General features: G+C 50.6%; 1 pseudogene; it reads left to right on the top strand.

The window, feature by feature from the left end:
• The first annotated feature begins 11,380 nt into the window (after positions 1 to 11,380).
• Positions 11,381 to 11,523, top strand: LOC119976856 (annotated as a pseudogene).
• Positions 11,524 to 15,669: the final 4,146 nt, after the last annotated feature.

The raw sequence follows: 15,669 nt of genomic DNA, 5'->3' as shown, positions 1-15,669 counted from the left end.
AGGCGTGTTAATACACTCCAGTAAAATGCGCAACAATACCCAGTAGAGTTTTATAGGAAGTTCTCTGAGCTGGTGGGCCCGGTCTTGGCGAGGGTTTTCAATGAGGCAAGGGACAGAGGGACCCTGCCGCCGACAATGTCGCAAGTCACTATATCTCTGATATTGAAGCGGGGTAAAGACCCGGAGGTGTGCGGGTCCTACAGGCCAATCTCCCTGATTAATGTAGACGCCAAGCTCATGGCAAAGGTACTGGCGGGTAGAATGGAGGACTGTGTACCGGAGGTGATTGGGGAGGATCAAACGGGGTTCGTGAAAGGTAGGCAGCTGGCGGCCAATCTGAGGAGATTGCTCAATGTGATAATGATGCCCCCAGCGGGTAGAGACGTGGAGGTAGCGGTGGCAATGGACGCAGAGAAGGCCTTTGACCGGGTGGAGTGGGACTATCTATGGGAGGTGCTCGGACGGTTTGGGTTCGGGGAGGGATTGGTGGATTGGATCAAATTATTATATCAGGCCCCGAGGGCCAGCGTCAGGACCAACAGAGAAGTGTCGGAGTACTTTAGGTTGTACCGAGGGACCAGACAGGGCTGCCCGCTCTCCCCGCTGCTGTTTGCGCTGGCCATAGAGCCGCTGGCGATTGCGCTGAGAGCCGCAGAGGGTTGGAAGGGGATGGTGAGGGGCGGGGTTGAACACAGGGTTTCTCTTTATGCAGACGACCTGCTCCTGTACGTGTCGGACCCAGTGGCCGGGATGGGAACTATACTGGGAATGCTGAGGAAGTTCGGCCAGTTCTCAGGATACAAATTAAACACGGTCAAGAGTGAAATGTTTGTGGTCCAGGCAAGGGGCCAGGAGAACAGATTGAGAGGGCTACCATTTAGGCTAGTTGAGGAAAATTTCCGGTATTTGGGAATCCAGGTGGCACGAGACTGGGGCAGGCTGCATAAGTTAAATTTGGCCAGGGTGGGGGAGCAAATGAAGGGAGAGTTTCGGAGATGGGATGCACTCCCGCTGTCACTGGCAGGGAGGGTGCAGACTGTAAAGATGACAATCCTCCCTCGATTTTTGTATATTTTTCAGTGCCTCCCGATCTTTATCCCACAGTCCTTCTTCAAAAGAGTTAACGGGCTGATCGTGAGCTTTGTCTGGGCGGGAAAGTCTCCGCGGGTGAAGAAGGCGATGATGGAGAGGAACCGCAGCGAGGGAGGGCTGGCTTTGCCGAGTCTGGTCAATTATTACTGGGCGGCCAACATCGCTATGATAAGGAAGTGGATGGTGGGTACGGGGTCTATTTGGGAGCGGGTGGAGGCGGCTTCGTGCAGGGGCTCCAGCTTGGAAGCCCTGGTCACGGCTCCTCTACCGCTGCCGCCGGCCAAGTACACCACCAGCCCGGTAGTGGTGGCGAACCTGCGGATATGGGGCCAGTGGAGGAGGCATGTGGGGGAGATGGGGGCATCTGTCTGGGCGCCAATCTGCCCCCGGCAGTATGGATGGGGGGTTCCGAGTATGGCGGCGAGCAGGGGCGGGAAGGGTGGGTGATATGTCCCTGGAAGGGAGCTTCGCGAGTTTGAGGAGCTTGGAGGAGAAATTTGGGTTGGTAAGGGGAAATGATTTTAGATACCTACAGTTGCGGGACTTTGTTCGTAGACAGGTCCCATCTTTCCCGCGCCTCCCGCCAATGGGGATCCTCGACAGAATAGTCTCTAGGAGGGAAGAAGGGGAGGGCAGAGTCTCGGGTATATATAAGGTGCTCATGAGGGAGGAAGGGTCCCAGACAGAGGAACTGAAACTTAAATGGGAGGAGGAGCTAGGCGGGGAAATGGAGGATGGGCTGTGGGCAGAGGCCCTGAGTAGGGTAAATTCGACCGCGACATGTGCTAGGCTCGGGCTGATCCAATTTAAGGTCGTTCACCGGGCCCATATGACGGTGGCTCGGATGAGCAAATTTTTCGGGATAGAGGACAAATGCGCTAGGTGCGCGGGAGGACCAGCGAACCATGTTCACATGTTTTGGGCATGCCCTGAGCTGAGGGGGTACTGGGAGGGATTTGCGGGGGTCACGTCCCGGGTGCTAAAAACAAGGGTGGTGATGAGTCCAGGGGTGGCAATTTTTGGGGTTTCGGAAGACCCGGGCGTCCAGGGGGAGAAAGAGGCCGATGTGTTGGCCTTTGCTTCCCTGATAGCCCGGCGACGAATATTATTGGCGTGGAGGGACTCAAAGCCCCCGAAGACTGAGTGGTGGCTTGCGGACATGTCGAGTTTCCTGTGGATGGAAAAAATTAAGTTCGCCTTGAGGGGATCTGTGCAGGGGTTCACCCGGAGGTGGCAACCATTTATTGACTTCTTTGCGGGAGAGTGAGCGTCAGCAGGGGGGGGGTAGGAGGGAAAATATGGCGGGTAGTACCGGTGGGAGGGGAGCGGGCTTGTGCAATGTATTACGATGGAAGTATTGAAAGTACGTGGATGTTTGCACATTTTTGCCTTTTTTGCTTCCTTTCTGATGATGTCTGTAACTGTTTATAAAGCCAAAAACTACCTCAATAAAATTGTTTATTAAAAAAAAAAGGAGGATCTCCAAGAGGTGAAGGGCCAGCAAGCCTCGCTCTACACCTCGGAGGCCTCCAAGGTTATCTTCCGGTCCAGAGTCCGCTCCGTGCAGGATGAAAAGTGCTCACGCTTCTTCTTCCAGAAGGTACACAGGGAGACCTCTGTGATCAGCAGCCTGAAGGAAGAAGATGGCTCTGTAAAGACATCACAGTCTGACATCCTGAGGATCAGTAAATCCTTTTATGCCAGACTGTATGATCTGAAGCCAACAGACAGCACTGTTACCCAGACCTTCCTGTCGTCTATCACGGAGGTCTTGGACGACAACGAGGGGGGAAACCTGGACAAACCATTATCTCTGGACGAGCTGACAAAGGCCGTCAAGTCCTTTGAGACGAGTAAAACTCCCGGAAGCGACGGCCTACCGGCTGAGTTGTATTTGGCTCTGTGGGACTGGATGGGCCCTGACCTGCTGGAAGTGTACGAGAGTATGCTTTTGGAAGGCAGCATGTCAGAATCCATGAGGAAAGGCATCATCACTCTCATCTACAAGCAGAAGGGGGAAAGGGAAGAAATTCAAAATTGGCGACCCATTTCACTGTTAAATGTGGATTACAAAATCTTAGCCAAAGCCATCGCCAATCGGGTCAAGTCTGCTCTGGAGTCAGTGATCCACCCCGACCAGACCTGTGCTGTACCCGGCAGGAAGATCTCTACTCAGGGATACGATCGCCTACGTGCAGGACAGGAGGGTGGACACCTGCCTCATCAGCCTTGACCAGGAGAAGGCCTTTGACAGAATATCGCACACCTACATGATGGATGTGCTCTCCAAAATGGGGTTTGGGGAGGGAATTCGCAATTGGATCAAACTGCTCTACACAAACATCTATAGCGCAGTCTCAAACAATGGGTGGGAATCAGAAAAGTTCCAGATCAAATCTGGAGTCAGGCAGGGCTGCCCTCTCTCCTCGGACCTGTTTGTTTGCTGCATAGAACCTTTTGCTGAGTCCATCAGGAAGGATCCGGACATGAGAGGGGTGACGATCCCAGGCAGCGGAGGCACGCAAGTCAAGGCCTCCCTGTACATGGACGACGTCGCCATCTTCTGCTCGGATCCCGCGTCTGTACGCAGGCTCTTGGACACCTGCGACCAGTTTGAACTGGCGTCAGGAGCCAAGGTAAACCGCGGCAAGAGCGAGGCCATGTTCTTTGGGAACTGGGCCGACTGATCCTTTGTCCCCTTCACGGTCAGGTCAGATTACCTGAAAGTGCTGGGGATATGGTTCGGAGCGGCTGGGGCATGCACCAAAAACTGGGAGGAACGAATTGCTAAAGCAAAACAGAAACTGGGCTGGTGGGAGCAACGCTCCCTCTCCATTGCGGGAAAAACCCTGGTCATCAGGTGTGAGGTACTCTCGGTGTTACTGTACGTGGCGCAGGTCTGGCCCATCACTCGGACCTACGCCGCAGCAGTCACCCGGGCCATCTTCAAATTCATTTGGAGATCCAAGATGGACCGGGTCCGAAGAGACACAATGTACAAGCCTCTAGATAAAGGAGGGAGGAACGTACCCAACACCGCCCTCATCCTGATGGCCACCTTTGTGTGCAACTGCATCAAGCTGTGCATAGACCCCGGGTATGCAAACACCAAGTGTCACTACATACTGAGGTTCTACCTGTCCCCGGTGTTGCGAAAGATGGGCCTGGCCTCATTGCCACGGAATGCTCCAAGTAGTTAGACCGTGCGAAACACCTGTCCTTCGTGGAAATTTTTTTGAAGAAAAACACCTTTGACCACAAGGCAATGAAGCAGTGGTCAGCACGTAATGTCCTCGAGACGCTCAGAGAAAAGGAGACTGTGGAGGACGTTGGATGGTTCCCTGAGCAGACTGTCAGAGCCATCTGGCAGAACGCCTCATCACCAGAACTTTCAAACAAGCACAAAAACCTAGCTTGGCTGGTGGTGAGAAGGGCCCTCCCTGTCAGATTCTTCATGCACACCCGAAGGCTCAGCATCAATGCACGCTGCCCTCAGAGTGGATGTGGGGGAAATGAGACAGTCACACACCTCCTTGTGGAATGTGCCTTTGCAAAGCAGGTCTGGAGCGATATGCAGTGGTATCTGTCAAGATTCATCCCGAGCAGCTCTGTGACACAGGACTCTGCTCTACGGACTGTTTCCAGGGGGACACACCGAAACAAATATCAACTGCTGCTGGAAGGTCATCAACTCGGTGAAAGACGCTCTTTGGTCTGCCTGAAACTTGCTGATCTTCCAGTGCAAAGAATTGTCCTCGACCGAGTGTTGCAGACTGGCACATTCCAAGGTCCAGGACTACGTGCTGAGGGACGCACTCAAGCTTGGGGCAGCTGCCGCCAAGGCGCAATGGGGAAAAACCACAGTGTAAGGTCTTACCACCAAATGTATACCGAGCGGTTGGTAACAGCATGGTAGCATGGTAGCATGGCAGCATGGTAGCATTGTGGATAGCACAATTGCTTCACAGCTCCAGGGTCCCAGGTTCGATTCCGCCTTGGGTCACTGTCTCTGCGGAGTCTGCACATCCTCCCCGTGTGTGCGTGAGTTTCCTCCGGGTGCTCCGGTTTCCTCCCACAGTCCAAAGATGTGCAGGTTAGGTGGATTGGCCATGATAAATTGCCCTTAGTGTCCAAAATTGCCCTTAGTGTTGGGTTGGGTTATGGGGATAGGGTGGAGGTGTTGACCTTGGGTAGGGTGCTCTTTCCAAGAGCCGGTGCAGACTCGATGGGCCGAATGGCCTCCTTCTGCACTGTAAATTGTGTGTGTGTGTGATCAAACAGTGTAAAACCCCTCGGACCGGGTTTTTCAATACCACAATGTATGAAAGAAACAAAGCAATGTAAATATTTAAGAAAGGACTGTAACTTATAGTAGGATACGTGTGTAACGTTATCCCAATTGAATTGAAGACAAATGAATGTAACTCAGATGGAAATGTACAGTCAAGACAATTTGAAATGTTCTGTAAAGTTTATGATAAATTTTATGAATAAAGTATATTTTTTGAAAAAAAAAACGTTCCCGGAAAACTTCCCCAACAATGGATATTTTGCCGTCACCTTCAAGAGTGTTGACGCTTGTATCAAGTTCTTGAACGTGTTCAAAGTAAAAGGCAACCCGAGCCCCCTGTCTGTCCTAACTTTGGATCCTCTGTTCACGATACTGTCGCAGAAAAACCGGATTGTTACAGTGCACACATACAACCCCCACGTGCCCATGTCTGATGTGGTTACGTTCCTCGACTGGTACGGCGAGCTGAAAAGTAACAGCGTGCAACTGAAGGACACCTTTGGCATCTGGACAGGTGAGCACCAGGTCAACGGGACCCTGAGAACGGACGGCAATGGAAACATCCTACATCCCCCCTCCAGTTTCGCCATTGGAGGAAATCGTGGCTACCTCTACTACGTGGGGCAGCCACGAGTATGTCACACCTGTGGCAAAACGGGGCATGTTGCCACCAACTGCAATGTCACATTCTGCAAAAACTATAAGCAGGAGGGACACATGACAAAGGACTGCAAGGAAGACAAGTGCTGCAACATGTGTGGGAGGCTGGCCATCTTTACAGGGCCTGCCCAAAACGTGGGGCAACGTATGCACAAATCATCAGCGGTGGAGTATAAAAGGCAACCACAGAGGAGGTTCATGCACCCTCCATCGACAAAAACACCACAGCACAGAATGCTGAAAAAGAACAGAAGGGCTCTCAACAAAATGTGGAAACTCCAGCACACCCTGACAACTCAACCCCAACCTCATCTGATGAGGAATACTCAATGGAAGAGGATGGAACGAAGAATAAAGGGTGCTGGGAAATGCCTAACAGGGACAAACGAAAGAGGAAACAGAAAGATAAACCAAAGAAAACCCTGATGGTGAATGGCAAAAAGCGGCAACTTCCAGTTAGCGGCCTTAGCACCGACACCTCCTCCGATGAGGAAAAACAAACTAAGAATGGGCCTCAATTAAAGAGGCAAGGTACCAATGTGGAACGGGATGCACAGACCCCCCCAGACCACAGACAGGAAAGAAAATAAAACACGCAGAGATCATCAACCTCTGGTCAATGGGAACAGCAATGGGACCAAAGGCCACCAAACGCCGGATATTGAAAACAAGGTCACAGACCATCCCCAGAAACTAAGAAGCAGAAACAAACCAGGCGAAAACCGGCCTGCAACCCCAACACCCACTGACTGCCATGACGGACGCCAGGGCCACACTACCCCTCCCCCCTCCCCTCCCCCAATGCATATCCGACAAGTTCACGGGCCCAGTGCGGACCAGGACAGCTTTCTCAGCCCTGCAACTGTGCAACAGTTTGCAAGCACCACCGGCATGCTGGGGAACATTGAACAGCTGGAACACCCAACTGCATAGACTCTGGACTCTGAGACTGGTAAATCTACCTTTTTTTAAGTAAGATTTAAAATTGCATCTATTAATGTGAGAAGCATTAAAGATACCTCGCGGTGTGTCGCCACACTCGCCTATTTCGCAAACGTGAAAGCCGACCTACTGTTCCTGCAGGAGTGAGGGATTCCGCACCTCAGCAACTACAGGCCCTGGTCGAGCTGGTGGTCCCACGGGCCATCCATCTGGTCAGGAGGAAATGACTACCGTTCTTCCGGCCTGGGTATTCTGCTACGGGGAGGCAATTTCACCATCTCCGACGTTAAGGAGGTGGTGGGCGGACGCCTCCTCGTAGCAGGCGTCAAATACAAAAACACCCCTCTCAGACTTATTAATGTGTACGCCCCGGCCGTAAAGAGTGATCAGCTGGCTGTCCTTCAGCAACTACCACTGCTGTTGGCCACCTCCAAGCCGGTCATCCTGGGCGGTGACTTCAACTGCATCATCATTGCGGCTGGATGATCCGGCAGAGCCGACAGCAAACTAGACACTACGTCCAGACTCCTGATGGAAACAGTAAAAGACGCCAAGCTGATCGACGTCTTCAGCAACCCTGCAGATGGAGCGCAGCATAGATACACATGGTCACGGCCAGATGGGTCCGTCCGCTCCAGGATAGACTTCTTCTCTGTATCCCGTGCTTTCACAGTCAGGTCCACCGATGTTAAGCCGGTGTTCTTCTCTGACCACTGCGTCCTACTGGCCGACTGCCACCTGCAGGAAAACCAGGGGGCGGGCAGGGGACATGGAAGCTGATTGTAAAACTGTTGACTCCAGAGAATCTCGAAGAACTTAAACGGGATTACAAGGGTTGGAGAACCATGAAACCCCTCTTTGCGTCTCCACATCTCTGGTGGGAAGCAATCAAGGGGTCATCAAAAGATTTTTCATCCTCAAAGACGTTCAAACGGTGAAAGAGACGAGGGGCCATGTTCAGGCTCCAGAAAAGTATGCAGAATTTGCTCCAGCTGCAGTCGTTGGGGGTGATGTCAAGGAGGATCTCCAAGAGGTGAAGAGCCAGCAAGCCTCCAAGGTTATCTTCCGTTCCAGAGTCCGCTCCGTGGAGCAGGATGAAACGTGCTCACGTTTCCGCTTCCAAAAGGTGCACAGAGAGACCTTTGTGATCAGCAGCCTGAAGGAAGAAGATGGCTCTGTAAAGACATCGCAGTCTGACATCCTGAGGATCAGTAAATCCTTTTATGCCGGACCGAATGATCTGAAGCCAACAGACAGCACTGTTTCCCAGGCCTTCCTGTCATCTATCACGGAGGTCTTGGGCAAAAGCAAGTGGGAAAACCTGGACAAACTGCTAACTCTGGTCGAGCTGGGCAGCACGGTGGCCTAGTGGTTAGCACAACTGCCTCACGGCGCTGAGGTCTCAGGTTCGATCCCGGCTCTGGGTCACTGTCCGTGTGGAGTTTGCACATTCTCCCCGTGTCTGCGTGGGTTTCGCCCCCACAACCCAAAAATGTGCAGAGTAGGTGGATTGGCCACGCTAAATTGCCCCTTAATTGGAAAAAATAATTGGGTAATCTAAATTTATTTTAAAAAACTCTGGACGAGCTGACAAAGGCTGTCAAGTCCTTTGAGATGAGTAAAACTCCCGGAAGCGACGGCCTACCGGCTGAGTTGTAATCGGCTCTGTGGGACTGGATGGACCCAGACCTGTTGGAAGCGTACAAGAGTATGCTTCGGGATGGCAGCATGTCAGAATCCATGAGGAAAGGCATCATCACCCTCATCTACAAGCAGAAGGGGGAAAGGGAAGAAATTCGAAATTGGCGACCCATTTCACTGTTGAATGTGGATTACAAAATTCTAGCCAAGGTCATGGCCAATCGGGTCAAGTCTGCTCTGGAGTCGGGGATCCACCCTTGACAATCCTGATTCTTTTGCTGCCAGTCTGGTCTCAATAAAATCTGAGACGGATTTGCAGGAATCAGTTATTGTTTATTTTAACCAGCTAGCTGGGGTGACTCACTCTGTTGGGAGAACAGGACACAATCACAGTCTCCTGAATCTTCAACAGCCAGAGTGCAAACAAAAGGACAAAACATCTCATTTCATATACATTCAAGTTGCATCAAGTTTCACATACATATGACCAAATAAGGCAACGGTGCAAATGCAAAGCTCCCATAGGCTTTCCCCACATTCCTTAACCTGGCCTGAAGCCCCTTTTCCCAGTATCCCTGGCAACAAAGAAATGGTCCTAGTGACTGCCGACCCCCCTCTTCCTGCCTTGAATCCCAGTTGATGTTTAAAAGTCCACTAACCTAACTCCTTATTCTACTGCAGTAAAATTTTACTCCTAACTTGGCCTAACTACCCATGGTGCCTTTCTGTTCATTTCTTCACCCTGACCAGACCTGTGCTGTACCCGGCAGGAATATCTCTGATAGCCTCGCGCTGCTCAGGGATATGATCGCCTACGTGCAGGACAGGAGGGTGGACATCTGCCTCATCAGCCTCGACCAGGAGAAGGCCTTTGACAGAATATCGCACACCTACATAATGGATGTACTCTCCAAAATGGGGTTTGGGGAGGGAATTCGCAATTGGATCAAACTGCTCTACACAAACATCAATAGCGCAGTCTCAATCAATGGGTGGGAATCAGAAAAGTTCCTGATCAAATCTGGAGTCAGGCTGGGCAGCCCACTCTCCTCGGCCCTGTGTGTGTGCTGCATAGACCCTTTTGCCGAGTCCATCTGGAAGGATCCGGGTATAAAAGGAGTGACGATCCCAGGCAGTGGAAGCGTGCAAGTCAAGGCCTCCCTGTACATGGATGACATTGCCGTTCTCTGCTCGGATCCCACGTCTGTACGCAGGCTCTTGAATGCCTGTGACCAGTTTGAACTGGCCTCGGGAGCCAAGGTAAACCGTGGCAAGAGCCGACGCAAAAATCATGTTCTTTGGGAACTGGGCCGACCGATCCTTTGTCCCCTTCACTGTCAGGTTAGATGAAGCTGGGGATATGGTTCGGAGCGGCTGGGGCATGCACCAAAAACTGGGAGGAGCGCATTGCCAAGGCAAGACAGAAACTGGGCTGGTGGGAGCAACGCTCCCTCTCCATTGCGGGCAAAACCCTGGTCATCAGGTGCGAGGTACTGTCGGTGCCACTGCACATAGCGCAGGTCTGGCCCATTACCCGACCCGACGCTGGATCAGTCACCCGGGCCATCTTCAAATTCATCTGGAGATCCAAGATGGACCGTGTCCGAAGGGACACCAGGTACAAACCTCTGGATAAAGGAGGGAGGAGCGTACCCAATCTCTCCCTCATCCTGATGGCCACCTTTGTGTGCAACTGCATCAAGCTGTGCGTCGACCCCCGGTATGCAAACACCAAGTGTCACTACATACTGACGTTCTATCAGTCCCCGGTGTTATGAAGGATGGGCCTGGCCTCATTGCCACGGAACACTCTAAATAGTTGGACCATGCCGTACCACCTGTCCCTCGTGAAAAATGTTTGAAGACAAGCACCTTTGACCACAAGGCAATGAATCAGTGGTCAGCACGTAATGTCCTCTAGGCCCTCAGGGAAAAGGAGACTGTGGAGGACGTTGGATGGTTCCTTGAGCAGACTGTCAGAGTCATCTGGCAGAACGCCTCTTCACCAGAACTTTCAAACAAGCACCAAGACGTAGCTTGGCTGGTGGTGAGAAGGGCCCTCCCCGTCAGATTCTTCATGTACACCTGAAGGCTCAGCACAGTTGCACGCTGCCCTCGGAGTGGCTGTGGGGGAAATGAGACAGCCACACACCGCCTTGTGGAATGTGCCTTTGCAAAGAAGGTCTGGAGCGATATGCGGTGGTATTTGTCAAGGTTCATCCCGAGCAGCTCTGTGACACAGGACTCTGTGCTCTACGGACTGTTTCCAGGGACACACACCGAGACAAACATCAACTGCTGCTGGAAGGTCATCAACTCGGTGAAAGACGCTCTTTGGTCTGCCCGAAACTTGCTGATCTTCCAGTGCAAAGAACTGTCCTCGACCGAGTGTTGCAGACTGGTACATTCCAAGGTCCAGGACTATGTGCTGAGGGACGCACTCAGGCTTGGGGCAGCTGCCGCCAAGGCGCAATAGGGAAAGGCCACTGTGTAAGGTCTCATCAGCAAATGTACACCGAGGGGTGGGTAACTGTGTAAATCCCCTCAGTACAGGTCATCTACACTCCAATGTATAAATGAAACATGACAATGTAAATATTTAAGAAAGAATTGTAACATAAAGAAGGATATGTGTGTCATGTCATCCCAATTGAATGGAAGAAAGTCAAGGGAATGTGTAACTTTGATGGAAATGTACAGTCAGGACAATTCGAAATGTTATGTAATGTTTTTTAGAGATTTTATGAAAAAAGTATATTTTTTGAAAGAAAAGATTTGCCCAGGACGAGGCTAGCCCATTGCACTTCGGGTGTGCTGACGCCTGCGATGTCCCCAAATGCGGGATACTCGACTGCAAAATTTGTGGTAGTGAAGGACTGTGTTTGTGCTCTCCCCTGATTCATAAGTCAAAAATAGGTTTTAGTATTTTTCCCAACGCAATGCCACAGGGCCTTTGGGTAGCTTGGTGGTTAGCACAATTGCTTCACAGCTCCAGGGTCCCAGGTTCGATTCCCGGCTTGGTTCACTGTCTGTGCGGAGACTGCAGATTCTCCCCGTGTGTGCGTGGGTTTCCTCCGGGTGCTCCGCTTTCCTCCCACAATCCAAAGCTGTGCAGGTTTCGGTGGATTGGCTATGCTAAGTTGCCCTTCGTGTTCAAAATTGCCCTTAGTGTTGGATGAGGTTACTGGGTTATGGGAATAGGGTGGAGGTGTGGGCTTGGGTGCTCTTTCAAAGAGCCGGTGCAGACTTGATGGGCCGAATGGCCTCCTTCTGCACTATAAATTCTATGATCTATGAGGTGGCCTCGTGTTAACTGTAATTCCACTTCATTTGTATTGTATATCTCGATTTTTTACCCCACCCCATTAAAGATGCAGCCCCCATGATTATGCTCACTTCCATTATCACTCATTCCTGATCCACATCGTTTCATTACTCTAGCCCTCCCACAACGAAGCTGATGAAGGAGCTGTGCTGTTGCACTTGAACTCAGTGTTGTAAGACTTCTTATTGTGCCCACCCCAGTCCAATGCCAGCATCTCCACATCATGGCTCCCACAACTAGAATTCTACCCCCAACCATTTACCCCCGCATTTCTCAGCCAGCTATTTAGAGGAAGATTCAGATGATGGGGAAAAGATGAGGAGGGGCTGCACACTGTAAACACTGATGTGGGCGAGGCGGGGGTGTGTAAAGTGGGGAAAGGGGAACGGAGAGGAGTGGAAATTCAAAGATCACCATTGGTCTGTATGAATCACATTGAATGTTTGAAATTACTTGTTGCAATTCCTTTTTTCTGTGTCTAAATTCTTCTGCTGCCGTTGGTCCACAGTTGCCCACAGACTTATCAGTCAAAAGCTGAACAACAAAGGCACGTGGATCTAACACCAGAGAGAGAACATCCCCGCCAAAGAGTGATCAACGACAGCTGACATACAGCAAAAGGGGGGCGCGGTGCAACTGAAATTCTCCACATGCTATCCCGCTGTGTCCCACCCATTTCTCACTGCCATCTCCAAGAGATGGCAAGTTTTACCACACAACTCGATGGAAAGTGTCCTCACTGCAAAGATGGAACTTTGATGGGACCCTCGCCGCGACTCATGAATACTGCGTCAGGTCTGTTGGTGAGGACACGGGCAAGCAGGTTCTCTCACCACCTGTCCAGTCTGGCAGCAGTGTGCAGCAGAAGTGCAACTGATGGACATTAAAGGTTCCCGTCTCCAGGTTGTGTTCTGGACCCTTTCTCGGCCCCTTTCCCCAATGGTGTTCGACATGGAGGGGTTAGTGAGCAAAGTCAGAGACGTTTAGGTGCAACAACATAAAAGGCAGATGATAATGTCACTGGACTAGTAATCCCATAAAACAAGGGAACAGGGGTGTAATTTAAATTCAACTAATTAAAATGAAAAATCTGGGATATAAAACTCGTCACAGTAATGTTGGCCTTGAAGCCATTGTCGATTGTTGTTAAAAAAAACATCTGGTTTACTAATGTCCTCTTTAGGGGAGTAAATCTGCCGTCCTTACCAGTCTGGCCCACATGCAACTCCAGACCCACAGAAATGGGTCTAAGGGGCCTCACGGTAGCATGGTGGTTAGCATCAATGCTTCACAGCTCCAGGGTCCCAGGTTCGATTCCCGGCTGGGTCACTGTCTGTGTGGAGTCTGCACGTCCTCCCCGTGTGTGCGTGGGTTTCCTCCGGGTGCTCCGGTTTCCTCCCACAGTCCAAAGATGTGCGGATTAGGTGGATTGGCCATGCTAAATTGCCCGTAGTGTAAGGTTAATGGGGGGATTGTTGGGTTACGGGTATACGGGTTACGTGGGTTTAAGTAGGGTGATCATTGCTCGGCACAACATTGAGGGCCGAAGGGCCTGTTCTGTGCTGTACTGTTCTATGTTCTATGTTCTATGTTCTATGTTCTAAATGTGGTTTGCTCTTAACTGCCCTCCACTGAACTGTCTGAGCAAGACATTCAGTTCAAGGAGCATTTAGGGAAGGGGAGGAAATGCTGGCCTAATTGGTGAACAACGCTCTTTCGTGTGCCTGAAACTTATTGATATTCCAATGCAAAGAACTGTCCTCGACCGAGTGTTGCAGACTGGCACATTCCAAGGTCCAGGACTACGTGCTGAGGGACGCACTCAAGCTTGGGGCAGCTGCCGCCAAGGCGCAATGGGGAAACGCCACTGTGTAAGATCTTCCAGCAAATGTACACCGGGGGCTGGTAACTGTGTAAAACCCCTCGGTCCGGGTCATTAACACTCCAATGTACAAAAATATTGAAAGAAACATGACGATGTAAATACTTAAGAAAGAATTGTAAAGTAAACAGGGAATGTGTGGAATGTCATCCCAATTGAATGCAAGAAAGTCAAGTGAATATGTAACTTTGGAGGAAATGTACAGTCATAACAATTCAAAATGTTCTGTAATGTTTATTAGATATTTTATGAATAAAGTATATTTTTTGGGGGGAAAAATGCTGGCCTAGTTGGCAACACCCACGTCCTGTGAAAGAATAAAGAGAAAAAGAAAATTCTAGACCTGAGGATAAAGGCGGATGAAGGGCTGTCTGCTTTTCTTTCATTCATGACTAGTGGGGGTACCGCAGGGATCTGTGCTAGGGCCCCAATTGTTCACATTATATATTAATGAGGGAACTAAATGTAGTATTTCCAAATTTTCAGATGATATGAAGTTGGGTGGAAAGGTGAGCTGTGAGGAGGATGCAGAGATGCTTCAGCAGGATTTGGACAGGCTGAGTGAATGGGCATAAGCATGGGCAGATGCAGGATAATGTGAGGTTATCCATTTTGCTAGTAAAACAGGAAGTCGGCATGGTAACATAGTGGTTAGCACAGTTGCTTCACAGCTCCAGATTCCCAGATTCGATTCCCAGCTTGGTTCACTGTCTGTGCGGAGTCTGCACGTTCTACCCGTGTCTGCGTGGGTTTCCTCCGGTTGCTCTGGTTTCCTCCCACAGTCCAAAGATGTGCGGGTTAGGTGGATTGGCCATGCTAAATTATCCTTAGTGGCCAAAAAAAAAGGTTAAGTGGGGGTTACTGGGTTGCGGGGATAGGGTAGATGTGTGGGCTTGAATAGGGTGCTCTTTGTAAGGGCCGGTGCAGATTTGATGGGTCAAATGGCCTCCTTCTGCAGTGTAAATTGTATGTCTATTTAAATGGGTGTACATTGACAGAGGTGGATACTCAGAGACGTTGGTGGTCTTGTGCATCAGTAGCTGACAGTAAACGCGCAGCTACAGCAGGCAGTAAAGAAGGCAAATGGTATGTTGGCCTTCATAGCGAAAGGATAACCTACACTCTTTTGTACTGTACAAGGAAACTGGAGCACCCAGAGGAAACCCACACAGACACTGAGAGAAAGTGCAAACCCCGGGTGACTGCCTGTGCGGAGTTTGCACTTTCTCCATGTCTGCGTGCGTTTCCTCCGGGTGCTCCGGTTTCCTCCCACAGTCCAAAGATGTGCCAGTTAGGTGGATTGGCCATGCTAACTTGCCCCTTAGTTTCCAAAAAGATTGGCAGGGCTACTGAGTTACTGGGATAGGTTGGAGGCATGGGCTTAAGTAGGGTGCTCTTTCCAAGGGCTGGTGCAGACTCGATGGGCTGAATCGCCTCCTTCTGCATTGTAAATTCTATGATTCCATGATTTGAGTATAGGAATAGGAATGTTTTACTACAATTGTATAAAGCATAGGTGAGGCCACACCTAGATTATTGTGTGGTGTTTTGGTGTCCTTATCTGAGGAAGGATGTTCTTGCTATGGAGGGAGTGCAGCGAAGATTTATCAGTCCTGGGGTGGCAGGACTGTCATCGTGGTAGGGAAATTACTGGAGAGAATTCTTTGAGACAGAATCTACTCCCATTTGGAAGCAAGTAGACGTATTAGCGAGAGGCAGCACGGTTTTGTGAAGAGGAGGTCATGTCTCACCAACTTGATAGAGGAGGTCACAAAAAGGATTGATGCAGGTAGGGCAGTGGATGTTGTCTATATGGACTTCAGTAAGGCCTTTGAC

Source organism: Scyliorhinus canicula, chromosome 13 (genome assembly GCF_902713615.1).
Source record: "Scyliorhinus canicula chromosome 13, sScyCan1.1, whole genome shotgun sequence".
In the NCBI taxonomy this organism is placed as follows: domain Eukaryota; kingdom Metazoa; phylum Chordata; class Chondrichthyes; order Carcharhiniformes; family Scyliorhinidae; genus Scyliorhinus; species Scyliorhinus canicula.
This window is presented reverse-complemented; position numbering and strand designations above follow the sequence as displayed.